Source organism: Phyllobates terribilis, unplaced genomic scaffold, assembly GCF_046119375.1.
Source record: "Phyllobates terribilis strain yellow unplaced genomic scaffold, ASM4611937v1 Scaffold_3__8_contigs__length_932513732, whole genome shotgun sequence".
Lineage (NCBI taxonomy): Eukaryota > Metazoa > Chordata > Amphibia > Anura > Dendrobatidae > Phyllobates > Phyllobates terribilis.
The window spans coordinates 249,327,829-249,342,350 of record NW_027362763.1 but is presented as its reverse complement, the minus strand read 5'-3'; the positions used below and the strand labels follow the sequence as shown (position 1 = coordinate 249,342,350).

Sequence of the window (14,522 nt, the reverse complement as noted above, 5' to 3'; positions counted from 1 at the left end):
GGTACAGCGAGAGACATTGGCGGAGTGGAGCCGAGAGATGGCCCAGCAAACCAAGACCCGGAGCACGCCAGCCAAGGTGAGGAGACAGACCGCCTCTGAGGATGGCGCGGGAGGACCCAAGGCCGGAGACGGCGCCGAGAAGGGAGCCGAACGCATGGAGGCAGGTAAAGGGGACGTCTATACCCCAAACCAGGACACCGCTTACCTGCCCCAGCTCCCCGTCGCAGAGCCCGAAAGTCCCCCTGCTGTGCCCGAAAACGCCATGTCACCGACGCAGACTAGGCCCCAACCGGAAGCCGCCGCCGCGACCCCTGTGACGTCACACGCCTCGACCCCGAGCGTGACCAAGCAGGAAGTACCACCAGCCTGGTCGCAAGGCCTAGAATTCCCGGGCGTCGCATCACCAACAGCGCCCCCTACCTCCGCGGAGCCTCCGGCCTGGCCGCAAGGCCAGGTAGCCCAGGGCGCCGCCGTCCTGACGGTGCCCTTCACCTTCCAGGTGCCCCAGGCCTGGCCGCAAGGCCTGGGCAACCCGGGCGCCACCACCACCGCGCCCGCACCCGTAAAACCAAGGGTGCCGCGTCTGGGAGAGGACTTGTTTGCCCAGCACACGTGGCCGGACGGGCAGCCTTTCATCTGGCCCCAGAAATATTATGAACTGGGGCACCAGAGGAGAGTTGGGGCCATGTGTGCACCCCTGATTCCGGCTCCGAAGCCCGTGATAAGGATCTCGCCCCCGCTTGAAGAGACCCAATTTGAGTGGGACCCCACCGGAGAAGACCTAATGGGGTTCACTCAAGAAACCAGGGCAGCTGCAGCGGAGCGTGCTGAGTGCTGCCGACAGCAGCTCGAGGAGTTTGCGAGGGAGCGGAGAGAGAGGCGGGTCCGGGAACAACAGGCCCAAATAAGGAGCGCCGAGCAGAAGAGCCGAACCAGGAGGGACCCCCGTGCAGCGCACAGTCCCCGCACCACCGGGACTGTAATAAAGTTTAACCTGCAGCACGGGTGGGGCTTCATCAGAGACCACAACACCCCCGGCGACGTCTTTGTCACGCGCAGAGATGTGGAGTCCCATCTGCCGGAGGGGCACAGAGGTCGTGACCTTTATATCGGGGACGAGGTCACCTTTACCCGGCACAAGTGTGCCAAAGGACCTTACGCCCTCCATGTGCATCGCCTGACAGAGGAGGAGCTGCGATGTGAGGAGGAAGAGCAAGAGGATCCGTACGGGTCTGAAGCTGAGATCCCCAAAGAAGGAGCAGGAGGAAGACGTTGTTGAGTACAGCGGAGTAGGTGCTGTAAATAGTTACCCGATCGGGGTATAAAGAAACTGTTACTGCAAATATAGTCCCCGTTGGGACCAGCTGAGTGAACTGTTTACCCGTTTACCCTTAATCCCACAGGCTGAGGACTGTGAGCAGCCATTCCCTTTCCCTCCTTAACTGGCCGAGGACTGAGAGCGGCCACCTTCCTTGTATATAGTTGCGCGTCCTAAAGCGCCCCCTACCGGTTTTATAGGAAAATCATTTTTCTAGAGAGACTGTCGCACTTTACCCGGTCACACGTTGCACAGTGACCGGAGGAGGAGCCAGAGGCGACGAGAATGTTTTATATGCTAATATATGTTGTTTTATATGTTTTATATGTTTATGAAAAAAAATTTGTATGTTTTATGGTGTTTTATGTCTTACAGCCCGAGGACGTGCTGTGATTTACCAGGGGGGAATGTAGCACCCTGAGGATTCGGCTGCTACAGGGGTATTGCACCTCAACCCAGAGGTGTGATATTCCACTCCCGGGTAAGGATGGAGTGTGGATCTGAGCTCGGTAGGCTGCATGCACTACATACATCCCATTTCCGAGGAGCAGACCGACGGTACTCCCACTTAGAAATGTGCAGGTACGACCGAGTCTGTTCCTGGCTGGAGTGGGAGGGGGGTGGAACATCCCAAGTAGTGTAGGGGCAGATAGGGGGAGCAGCCTGGGTAAAGATAGGAGCTCATTGGGTGCTGGACACCTGAGCTCACACATAGAGGGTGTATAAAAGGTGGGCACCAACTAAGAACAGGGTCAGTTGCAGAGAGAGAAAGTCAGCGAGCGGAGAAGAGAGACCCAGAGAGAGAGAGGAGAAAGAAAGACCCAGATGGGGAGAAAGAAGGACTCCAAGAACCCAAATTAAATCCCCGGGTGAAGAGTCGGCACAGGGTACCGGAACCCAAGCTGGTGGGGGCAAAAACACTCCCCAGCCAGAGACCGGAGACCGTGGGCAGCGTTTGCCACGGTCACCCACCACATCCACCACGAAGGCATACCACGTGGAGGGTCAGGGAACCCGAGGCCAAGGGTCTCCCAACAGAAGGCCCGAGGGAGCTGGACCTGGGTGGATCAATAGTGGGGACGGCCAGAGAAAGGACAGAAGGAGAGCTCAGGGTCACGCTCCGGACTTATTTGGGGGTTGGCTGGATCCAGAACCTGGTGGACGCAGCACGGCTCGGGAGGTCACTCGAAGCTGGAGTGACCAGAACATCAGCAGTGAGTAAACATCCTAAACTGCATAACCCGACTCTGTCTCTGATTGCCGTCTACACTGCATCACCACAACCCCCATCCTCTGCACCTGATCCCCCTGAGGCTATACCCCACCCGTTGGGGGTTATATCATCACAAGCTGCACCTGCACCATCAGCCTCAGCGGACTCTGCTGCAGCGGCGGCCATAGTGACCGCAACACAACGGGTGGCGTAGTCGACATTAAGAACTTAGTAACATCTGTAGGACTGCCACATACAACTGAGTTTGACACCCTGGGCACGGACCGGGTCACAGCCACTCGGAAGACTACAACCCCCATCTGATCCGGCTCCGGATATTCCCCCTAAAAGAATATGGCCCAGGGGGCGCGTCATAAAGAACAATTGAAGGGCCAGCCATTTAATTGTCACCTTTAATTTAAGGTGACAGTTAAATGGACAGAGGCCCAGAGAACCGCCTCTTACCAAGGCTCCTGTTTTGATTAGTTGGTCTGCCATGATGTTACATGTGCATCATACCGCAATGATAATGTCGTGCCAGGCTGGCTAGTCAAAAGAGGAGCCAGGGATTCAATCAAGTAGCAAGTAGCTCTCGGGGCTCATGAAAATCGATTCACACCAACTCTAGTGACAGTGTGTGTTATGCAAAGGCACAACTTGTGACATCATTACATTAGGCAGCACAATGTGTAGACATGAGACTTTGTCCTCATACTGTATATAGGATAAGTAAAGTGCCGACAACGGCTGGGTGGCAAATTCTACAGAGCTGAGATGTAGTTGAAAAAAATCATAAAAGTCTGGACCAGATGGAGAGGAAAAGGAAGAACAATGACTGCAATCAGATATGAGGTTACCATAAGTTACTGAATGTCAGTGTGTACACTGCCTCTGATTGTGTTTTGTCAGTAAGAACTTACTTGTGAGGTTTGCAGCATTACACCCTGTGAAACAACAACTCTCAACATGCACTTACTATTGGTGAGGTCATACCTGGATCTGTAGTCTCACATGGTAGAAATGTCTACAGCGTGTATTACCCTGACACAACAATTGTTATATTTGATTATGGAGTAAAAAATAATTTTCCACTGTGCAATATCTGCAGGCATCCCTCGTGCCTGTTAAAAATTTGAATCCTACGAGAGAGTATATTCATATGATGGACTTTTCGTACAAATTTTTGTAACTTAAAATCTGGCCCATAAAAATGATTCAGGTTATTTCCGCAGTATGTGCATAAAATACTCTTAATCATCGTATCTTGTTCTATATGCACAATCTGTAGTTATCATTAGGCTCAATAGATTGAGTGCATAGTAAAAATGAGCAAAGTACAATCAACAAGTTGTACTGTTGTTATACATCTAACCATAGCATTACAGGCACGTGATCTAAGCTCAATAAAACATAAGAAGCTGGAACAAGGAAGATTCTTGTGTAAAACTGTAAAAGGAGGTTCTGGGTATTTTCCTAGTTTGCCATTCCCTACTAAATAGTTACACACAGAGGGATGTCCAAAGAGACTCAGTATAATTATATCTAAGAGCTCTTAAACTATACCTGTGATTTCACTCAAATATGAAATAGACTATTGCATGGCCTAAACGTGCTACCATGGACTGCAACGTCTCTGGTCTTCTCTACCATCAAGCACATTTGGAACGTCTTTAGTCGGCAATTTTAACCCCTTAACCCCCGAGGGTGGTTTGCACGTTAATGACCAGGCCAATTTTTACAATTCTGACCACTGTCACTTTATGAGGTAATTACTCTGGAACGCTTCAACGGATCCCCCTGATTCTGAGATTATTTTTTCGCGACATATTGTACTTCATGATTTTGGTAAAATTTCTTCGATATCACTTGCGTTTATTTGGGAAAAAAAACGGAAATTTGGCAATCTGGCTGGCATACAAATATAGGGCGAAGCCCCACATCAGTTTTTTTTTAATTATTTCATGAATTTCCTGAAATAATTAAAAAAAAATTGACGTGGGGCTTCGCACTATATTTGTGTCCAGCCAGGTACAGCAGGCAGGAACGGGCTGCCCCCAACCACCAGCTGCCTATTTGTACCTGGTTGGACACAACAATATAGGGAAGCCCTTTTTTTCTTTATTATTTCATGAATTTCATGAAATAATAAAAAAAAAAAATACGTGGGGCTTCTCCCTATTTGTGTGTCCAGCCAGGTACAACTAGGCAGCTGGGGGATGGAATCTGCAGCGCAGGGAGGCCCAAGCTTTCTGCCCCCCGGTGCAAATTGCAGTCCGCAGCCACCCCGGAAAATGGCGCGTTCATAGAAGCTGGATGCTGTACCTGGCTGGCATACAAAAATATGGCAAAGCCCACGTCAAAATTTTTGGGAAAAATTAATTAAAAAATAAATAATAATTTAGGGACTGCATCTTTATTAACTCCTCAAATGTCATTTAGTGTTAAAATAAAGGATTTATTTAAAAAAAAATTGGTGTGGGATCCCCCATAATTTTAGGCTCTAGCGGAGGTTAAGCAGACGGCTGGGGCAGATGTTTGAAGCCTGGGAAGGGGGTAATACCCACGGAGCTTCCCAGACTACTAATATCAGCCCCCAGGTGAATACCTAGCCTTTACTAGCTATTAAAATGGGGGACCCCCCCAAAAAATGACGTGGGGTACCCCCTATTTAATAGCTAGCAAAGGCTAGGCAGACAGCTGGGGGCTGATATTAATAGCCCAGGAAGGGTGCCATGAATATTGGCCCCCTCCCAGGCTAGAAACACCAGCCGTCAGCCGCCCCAGAAATGGCGCATCCACAGGATGCGCAAATTCTGGCGCTTAGCCTCGCTCTTCCACGCTGCCCTGGTGCGGTGGCAGGGGGTAATAGGGTTGGGGTTCATGTCAGCGCCAGCTGCCATGAAGCCCAGGTTAGTAATGATGGGCATCTATAAGACACCCCCATTACTAACCTACAAAGTGTTAAAAAGAAAAAACACACTTCACCCAGAAAAAAATAATTTATTTGAAATAAAACACACAATTTTATTTAATTCTTAGTTTACTAAAAAAAAATAGTTACCTGTCCACGTTCCTGCGCTGATCTCCCATGCACAGCTGTCACATCTGGAGATGGTGACAGCTGTGCATGGCTGCTGTAAGCTCACACTGCCGGGAACACGTCCGCTCCCGGCAGCGGGAGCCACTGACTGAGGTCACCGGAGTGCATTCAGGCAGCGCAGCTCCGGAGACCTCCTTTACGGCACTGCTGTACCGTGGGAATTTCTTACGATACAGCAGGGCCGTAAAGGAGCTAACCGGAGCAGCGCTGCCTGAACTCCGGCGAACCCGCTTATGCAATGACGGGGCTGCTTTACGGCCCCATCATTCTAGCGGCGGCAGCGGTTCAGAGCGGTCACATTCTATGTGGCTGCTCTAAACTGGAGATCATCGTGGGACACTCGTGGACTACTACGGAGGGGTAAGGATAAGGTTGTGGTTTATTATTTTATATTTTATTACAGGAGATCGATGGCTTCGGGGAATTAGGTGTCTAGGTGAGTATAGGTGTAGTTTTTTATTTTTTACTTTATTTTAGGTGGCGATCGGCGGGGACAGGTAATGTATGAACTAATTTATTGTAGGCAACCACTGGCCACCAATGACATGTATTTAACATTTATTGGGGACACAGTAGGGCAATTTAAATAGCAGGATCAGGCTGATGGGAACTACTGCTCCCACCGAGCTGATCCTGCTGGCACGAGTGGACGGGGGACAGACATAGGCTGATGGGAGTAGTAGTGTCACATCGGCCTATGTCTGCCTGCACGCACACACCTGCAGACATAGCACAGACACTGCACACACCCGCAGACATCGCACAGACACCGCACACACTCGCAGACATCGCACAGACACCGCACACACCCGCAGACATCGCGCAGACACACGCACAGACACCGCACACATCGCACAGACACTGCACACACCCGCAGACATCGCACAGACACATGCACAGACACCCACACACACCAATCATGACGGGCTGATCGTCTGGGAGGTGATGCTGTGCGACCAGCCAATCACTGTAATGCCCACAAACAACATGGCTGCGGCATTACAGTGACTGGCTGGCAATCCCTGCATGTTCATTGGCTCTGTAAAGAGCACCAAACATGCAGGGCGGAGACCCGAGCTCCCGCCCGAGTAACCCGGAAATGCTCGGTGCTCACCGAACATCCCGAGTAGCGTGATGCTCGGGCGAGTACCGAGCAGTGTCGAGCATGTTCACTCAACACTAATAGTGAGCACTTGGAACCCCCAGGTGCTTCGCAAATTGATTCGTAAAAATGAAAAAGTATTTTTTTTTCCACTTTTTCATTTTTATGAATCAATTTGTGAAGCACCTGGGGGTTCCAAGTGCTCACTATGCATCTAGATAGGTGCCATGGAGGGTCTAGTTTCCAAAATGGGGTCATTTGTGGGGGAGCTCCAATGTTTAGACACACAGGGGCTCTCCAAACGCAACATGGTGTCCGCTAACAATTTGATCCGATTTTCCATTCAATTTGTTAGCGGACACCATGTTGCATTTGGAGAGTCCCTGTGTGCCTAAACATTGGAGCTCCCCCACAAGTGACCCCATTTTGGAAACTAGACCACCCAAGGCACCTATCTAGATGCATAGTAAGCACTTGGAACCCCCAGGTGCTTCACAAATTGATTCGTAAAAATGAAAAAGTGGAAAAAAAAACACTTTTTCATTTTTACGAATCAATTTGTGAAGCACCTGGGGGTTCCAAGTGCTCACTATGCATCTAGATAGGTGCCTTGGGGGGTCTAGTTTCCAAAATGGGGTCACTTGTGGGGGAGCTCCATTGTTTAGGCACACAGGGGCTCTCCAAACGCGACATGGTTCCAATTTGTTAGCGGACACTATGTCGCGTTTGGAGAGCCCCTGTGTGTCTAAACATTGGAGCTCCCCCAACAAGTGACCCCATTTTGGAAACTATACCCCTCAAGGATTTTATTAAGGTGTATAGTGAACATTTTGAACCCAGAGGTACGACATAGAATTTGATAACATTAGGTCATCATATTGAATAAGTTGTCATTAGTCTTGAGCGCAAGTGCTCGCTACTTGAGTTTGCATCGGGTACTCAGGTATGCACCATGTACTGCGTGTGCTCGAGTGACATGCTCGAGTCCCTGCCCCGCATGTTTCACGGTTATTAGACACCCAAAAAAAAACATGCGGGGATCGCTCGTGCATGGCAGGCAATCCCCGCAAAGTTTTTTCGGCCGAGAAGCATATGGGGTGGAGACTCGAGCATGTCACTCAAATACCCACGATACTCAATGCATACCCGAGCACCCGATGCAAACTCGAGTAGCGAGCACTTGCGCTCAACACTAGTCGCCATATCGTCATCTTTTTTTCTTACTTTTGAAAAAAATCCCAACCCCATCACAACCCTAACCCCAAACCCAGCCCTAACCCTAGCCCAACCCTAACCCGAGAGTTTATTTTTTACGCCGTTCCTCGTGCGGTATATGTGATTAGATGACTTTATTCTTCGGGTCGGTGCGATTACAGTGATACCAGAATCATATCGGGTTTTTATGACTGACAGCTGTCACACACTAAAAGACGCATTTTTTGTAAAATCTAGTTTTTGCATCGCCATATTTTGAGAGCTATAATTTTTCCAGATTTTGGCAGACAGTCATGTGACGGCTTGTTTTTTGCGGGATGAGTTTACGTTGTTATTGGTGCCATTTTCAGGCACGTGACATTTTTTGATCGCTTTCTATTCCGATTTTTGGGAGGCAGAATAAACAAAAACCAACAATTCAGGAATTGTTTTTTATGTTTTTTTTTATTCTGCTCCGCGTGTGGTAAAATTGATAAGGCAGCTTTATTCTTCGGGTCAGTATGTTTACAGCGGTACCACATTTATATCGCTTTTCTATGTTTTGCACTTTTACATAATAAAAGCAATTTTATAGAAAAAAATATTTTTTAGCATAGCTTTATTCTGAGAGCTATAACTTTTTTATTTTTCAGCTCATGGAGCTGTATGGTGGCTTGTTTTTTGCGGGTCGAGATGACGTTTTCAGCGGTACCATTTTCATTTATATTCATCTTTTTGATCGCGTGTTATTCCATTTTTTGTTTGGCGGTATGATGATAAAGCATTGTTTTTTGCTTCGTTTTTTTTTTTTTTTTTACCGTGTTCACTGAAGGGGTTAACTAATGGGACAGTTTTATCGGTCAGGTTGTTCCGGACGCGGCGATACCAAATATGTGTACTTTTATTGTTTTGTTCTTTTTTTATAATAATATTTATTGATGGGTACATTATATTTTTATTTTTGGTGGATTATTTTTTTTTTTTTTTTTATATTTTTACAATTTTTTTTTATTTATTTTTTTCACTTTCTGACAGTTTTTACACTTTTTTACTCTGTGCCATGGCAGACAGCGCTGGAGGCCAGAAGAGGAGGTGAGTATCTGCGATCACCTCCCCTTGCCACCGCTCCCTGCACATAGTACCGTGTGTCAGCTGTGCGTGCGCGCGATCGCGATGACGTACTAATACGGGTCTGGCTCTTAAGTCCCAGGGCACAGACACGTATTAGTACGTCTAATGTTGTTAAGGGGTTAAAGGGAGCTGCCAGCAGAGGATCTTGATGATTTAATTGCTCAAGTGCATTCAGTGTGGCAGAACAATCCTCAGACAACTGTTATTTTCCACATTAGTAGCATGCCAAGGTGTGTAAGTGCATGTATTTCTGTGTGTGGTGCTCATATTCATTACGGAATAATTTGAGGTGTTATGAATTTTTCTATTTTTGCATCATTTTCATATCATTAATATTCTGACTCCATAACTAGACTGCGTGTGTATGGCGCTTGAGTCACCACTTATTGGCTGTCTCTGTGTACGAGTACTCACACAAAGAGATTTCATCAGATAGCTTGACTCAACTGCAGAGGCACGAATGAAGATTGCAGAAGAGGGTTTATTTTCAAGCTGAATTCTTGTAGTTATGCACTATTACAGTAGGTAAAAAATACTATTCTGGTCCAGAGATGCAAAAAGACATGAGCCTCATAACATGGCTGACATACTCAGAATGAGGAAGCAGAGAGGGCTTAATGACATCAGAGCCAGGGCAGCAGACAGGGAGAGAGGGAGGACAAATTTCTAAAAGGCAAACCTTATTGCATAGTAATGCAACAGCCACAACACAATACAATACTGTATGATTCCCAAGTCGCAGGACATGACAATTAACATGTCTATTGATCCTGGGATTTCCATAATTCCACAACTTTTCCTTCTTGGTGTTGCAGTTTCAATTTGAGAACTACAAATATATCTGACGCGCCCCCTGGGCCAGTGCTGTAGGGGATACCCGGAGCCGGATCTCGATGGGGGTAGTAGTCCTTGTGGCGGTGACCCGGTCCGTGCCCAGGGTGTCAAACTAAGTGGCAGTCTATGGCAGTAGATGTTTAACTTGATTGTCGACTACGCCACCCGTTGAGTGCGGCTTTGAAGCCGCCGCTGCAGAGCAGTCCACTGAGGCCGGTGGTATATGTGCAGCAGTGATGGTATAACCCCCAACGGGAGGGGTATGGCCTCAGGGCAGCAGGTGTAGATGATGGGGGTTGTGATGATGCAGAAAGAAGATTCAGAGTCAGGAGATGCAGTTCAGGGTTTTTACTTACTGGTGTTCTTTTGGTCACTCTGGCCTTGAGTGACCACCCGAGCCGTGCTGCGTCCACCAGGTCCTGGACTCGGCCAACCCCCAGGCAATTCCGGAGCGTGGTCCTGAGCTCCTTTCTGACTCTCCCTTCCTCTGGCCGTTCCCACCAGGGATCCACTTTTGGCCGGCTCCCTCGGGTCTCTTGGTGGTCAAGCCTCCTCTGGGCTCCCTGACCCTATACTCGGTGTGCCTTTCTAGTGGATTTGGTGAGGGTCGTGGCAGATCCTGCCCACAACCTCCGGTTCCTGGTTAAGGTTCGTTTTGGCCTCTGCCAGCTTGGGTTCCGGTACCCTTGTTCGCCAACCCCTCACCCTTCTGTCCTTATTCTGGGATCTTGGGGTTCCTTCTTGTGTCCTCTCTGGGTCCTTCTCACTCCTCTCTCTCTCTCTCTGCAGGCCTTGCTCTGGAGCTGGGCCCAGCCGGAGCCACAGCTCCCTGTCAGCCATCCTGGCTGAGCTCCTCTGCTCTTCTCCTCAGGCTAAACTCTGACCCTGTCCTAAGATGGTGCCCACCTTATATACTCCCTCTATGTGTGAGCTCAGGTGACCAGCACCCAATGAGCTCCTATCTTTACCCAGACTACTCCCCCTATCTGCCCCTACACTACTGGGATGTTCCACCCCCCTCCCACTCCAGCCAGGGACAGACGCTGTCGTACCTGCACATATACTGGTGGGAGTACCATAGTTCTGTCCCCCGGAAATGGGATGTATGTAGTGCATGCAGCCTTCTGAGCTCAGTTCCACACTCCATCCTTACCCGGGAGTGGAATACCACACCTCTGGCTTGAGGTGTAATACCCCTGTAGCAGCCGAATCCTCAGGGTGCTACATTCCCCCCTGGTAAATCACAGCACGTCCTCGGGCTGTAAAAGAGCAAAAACATAAAACATACAAAATTTTTGCAAAAACATCATAAACATATAAAACACTATATATATCATCAGCATAAAACTTTTCATAGTAAACATTCTTGTTCCTCCGGCCACGGTGCTAATTGTGACCAGGTAAGTGCCACAGTCTCTGGTAGAAAAAACAGTTTCCTATAAAACCGGTAGGGGGCGCCTTAGAAAGCGCAACTATATACAAGGGGAGGTATGGCCGCTCTCAGTCCTCGACCAGTGGGGAAAAGGGAAGGAATGACCGCTCTCAGTCCTCGGTCAGTGGGAAGAAGGGACACACTGGAACAGTTCACTGGTCCCAACGGGGAACATATTTAAATTAGCAGCATGGCATATACCCTTACGGGTAACTATATACAGTTTCAGTTCACCTCTTAATGGTGACGATGCCCTCCTGCTCCTTCCTGAGGGTAGGCTTCAGACCCGTCCGGATCCTCTTGGGTGAACCCGATGAGGTCTCCTCCAGTGGGGTCCCACGCAAACTGCGCTTCCTCCAACGAGAGCGGGGTCATCTCGACGGGCGCCGGAGCCGGGATCAGGGGCTCATCCAGAGGTCTTTCTTTCCGGAGTCGGGGATGGTGGAACTCCGGTGGCCACACAAAGGGCTGCCCATCCGGGCAAGTGTGCTGGGCAAACAAGTCCTCACCCAGGTGCGGCACAGTGGAAGTTGAGGGCGCGGTGGTGGTAGCGGCGCCCAGGTTTACCAGGCCTTGCGACCAGGCTTGGGGCACCCTGAACGTAAAGGGCACCGTGAAGACGGCGGCGCCCGGGGTTACTTGACCTTGCGACCAGGCCGGTGATTCAGCAGAGGTAGAGGGCGCTGTTGGTACTGCGGCGCCCGGGGGTACTCGGCCTTGCGACCAGGCCGGTGGCGTCTCCTGCTTGGTCGCACTCTGATTTGAGGCGCGTGACGTCACGGGGAGCGCGGCCGCGGCTTCTGTTTGAGGCCTAGTCGGGAGCGGTGACGGTGCAATGACGGGCACGGCAGGGGAAATTTCGGGCTCTGCGACGGGGAACTGGGGCAGGCTCATGGCTTCTCGGCTCGGGGTAGTGACGTCCCCTTTACCTGCCTCCGTTTCTTTAGCTCCTTCCTCGGCGTCGTCTCCGGCCTTGATTCCTCCTGCGCCATCCTCAGAGGCGGTCTGACTCCTCGTCTCGGGTGGCGTGCTTCGCTGGCGGGTTCCAGCCTGCTGGGCCATCTCTCTGCTCCATGCGGCCAGTACGTCCCGCTGCACTCGGGCCATCCTCTGAGCCAAGCCCTCCAGTGCGGTCTGTGCATGCTCCCGGTCTCTGGGGAGCTGCGCCAGGATCTCCACCAGGCCTTCTGGGGTTGTCGCTTGCAACAGGCTCCTGACCACTGGGTCGGTGCTGCCTGCCTCTCCCTCCATCTCCGGGTACGGCTCCTCCAGACTTCTCCAGGCTGCTCCCATCTTCTCTCTTTTTTTCTGTCTCTGCCCACATTGAGGGCGGTCCTGGGGCAACTTGGTGATTGTCAGTTCCAGGGGCAGACCCCTCACGCTGATGGACATCTCTAACATCACAGTCTCTGCTGGTGGGGGCGGTTTCCGCTTTTGGCGCCATTCCTTGACCTGGCCCACGATGGGAGGTGGCCTCTTGCCACCCTCCGGCACGCCCATAATGGCGTCCGCTCTGCCAGGGCGGGAAATCTTCTGAAATGGCGGGAATCGTCTCCCAGTGGCGGGAAACTCCGTGGATGGCGGGAATCTTCACCGATGGCGGGAAGAAGGCTGAAGATGGCGCCGGATGGCGGGAAAACTTCACGGATGGTAAGTTTTAAAAGTCTCTTTTTCAGGCACGCAGTACCCGGTGGTTGCGGGCACGTTATCCTGCCGACTACGCCAAAAGTTGACGCGCCCCCTGGGCCAGTGCTGTAGGGGATACCCGGAGCCGGATCTCGATGGGGGTAGTAGTCCTTGTGGCGGTGACCCGGTCCGTGCCCAGGGTGTCAAACTAAGTGGCAGTCTATGGCAGTAGATGTTTAACTTGATTGTCGACTACGCCACCCGTTGAGTGCGGCTTTGAAGCCGCCGCTACAGAGCAGTCCACTGAGGCCGGTGGTATATGTGCAGCAGTGATGGTATAACCCCCAACGGGAGGGGTATGGCCTCAGGGCAGCAGGTGTAGATGATGGGGGTTGTGATGATGCAGAAAGAAGATTCAGAGTCAGGAGATGCAGTTCAGGGTTTTTACTTACTGGTGTTCTTTTGGTCACTCTGGCCTTGAGTGACCACCCGAGCCGTGCTGCGTCCACCAGGTCCTGGACTCGGCCAACCCCCAGGCAATTCCGGAGCGTGGTCCTGAGCTCCTTTCTGACTCTCCCTTCCTCTGGCCGTTCCCACCAGGGATCCACTTTTGGCCGGCTCCCTCGGGTCTCTTGGTGGTCAAGCCTCCTCTGGGCTCCCTGACCCTATACTCGGTGTGCCTTTCTAGTGGATTTGGTGAGGGTCGTGGCAGATCCTGCCCACAACCTCCGGTTCCTGGTTAAGGTTCGTTTTGGCCTCTGCCAGCTTGGGTTCCGGTACCCTTGTTCGCCAACCCCTCACCCTTCTGTCCTTATTCTGGGATCTTGGGGTTCCTTCTTGTGTCCTCTCTGGGTCCTTCTCACTCCTCTCTCTCTCTCTCTGCAGGCCTTGCTCTGGAGCTGGGCCCAGCCGGAGCCACAGCTCCCTGTCAGCCCTCCTGGCTGAGCTCCTCTGCTCTTCTCCTCAGGCTAAACTCTGACCCTGTCCTAAGATGGTGCCCACCTTATATACTCCCTCTATGTGTGAGCTCAGGTGACCAGCACCCAATGAGCTCCTATCTTTACCCAGACTACTCCCCCTATCTGCCCCTACACTACTGGGATGTTCCACCCCCCTCCCACTCCAGCCAGGGACAGACGCTGTCGTACCTGCACATATACTGGTGGGAGTACCGTAGTTCTGTCCCCCGGAAATGGGATGTATGTAGTGCATGCAGCCTTCTGAGCTCAGTTCCACACTCCATCCTTACCCGGGAGTGGAATACCACACCTCTGGCTTGAGGTGTAATACCCCTGTAGCAGCCGAATCCTCAGGGTGCTACATATCTACCAAATGTATTCCAAGTTTGTTGAACAAAGAACATTTAAATTAATATTATCATGATTTAAAAGATAGAAATGAATTTTCAGGATAACCACATGTGAAATTTCAAGTTCACTGCCATTAATGTGTACAAGTTTGCAGAAGATAATGACCTAATGTTGGTTTTCGGAAGGATTTGAACAGAAGTAAAAGTAATGACAAGTTACAAAACATTTCAATAGATGATCCTGAGCCCATTATTCTACGTAC

The 14,522-nt window shown here is 50.5% G+C and overlaps 1 protein-coding gene across 1 annotated transcript in view; it reads right to left on the bottom strand.

The window, feature by feature from the left end:
• MED12L (mediator complex subunit 12L) overlaps positions 1–14,522 on the bottom strand; it is a 981,938-nt gene that overhangs the window by 559,121 nt on the left and 408,295 nt on the right. The gene's annotated exons all lie outside the window — the stretch shown is intronic.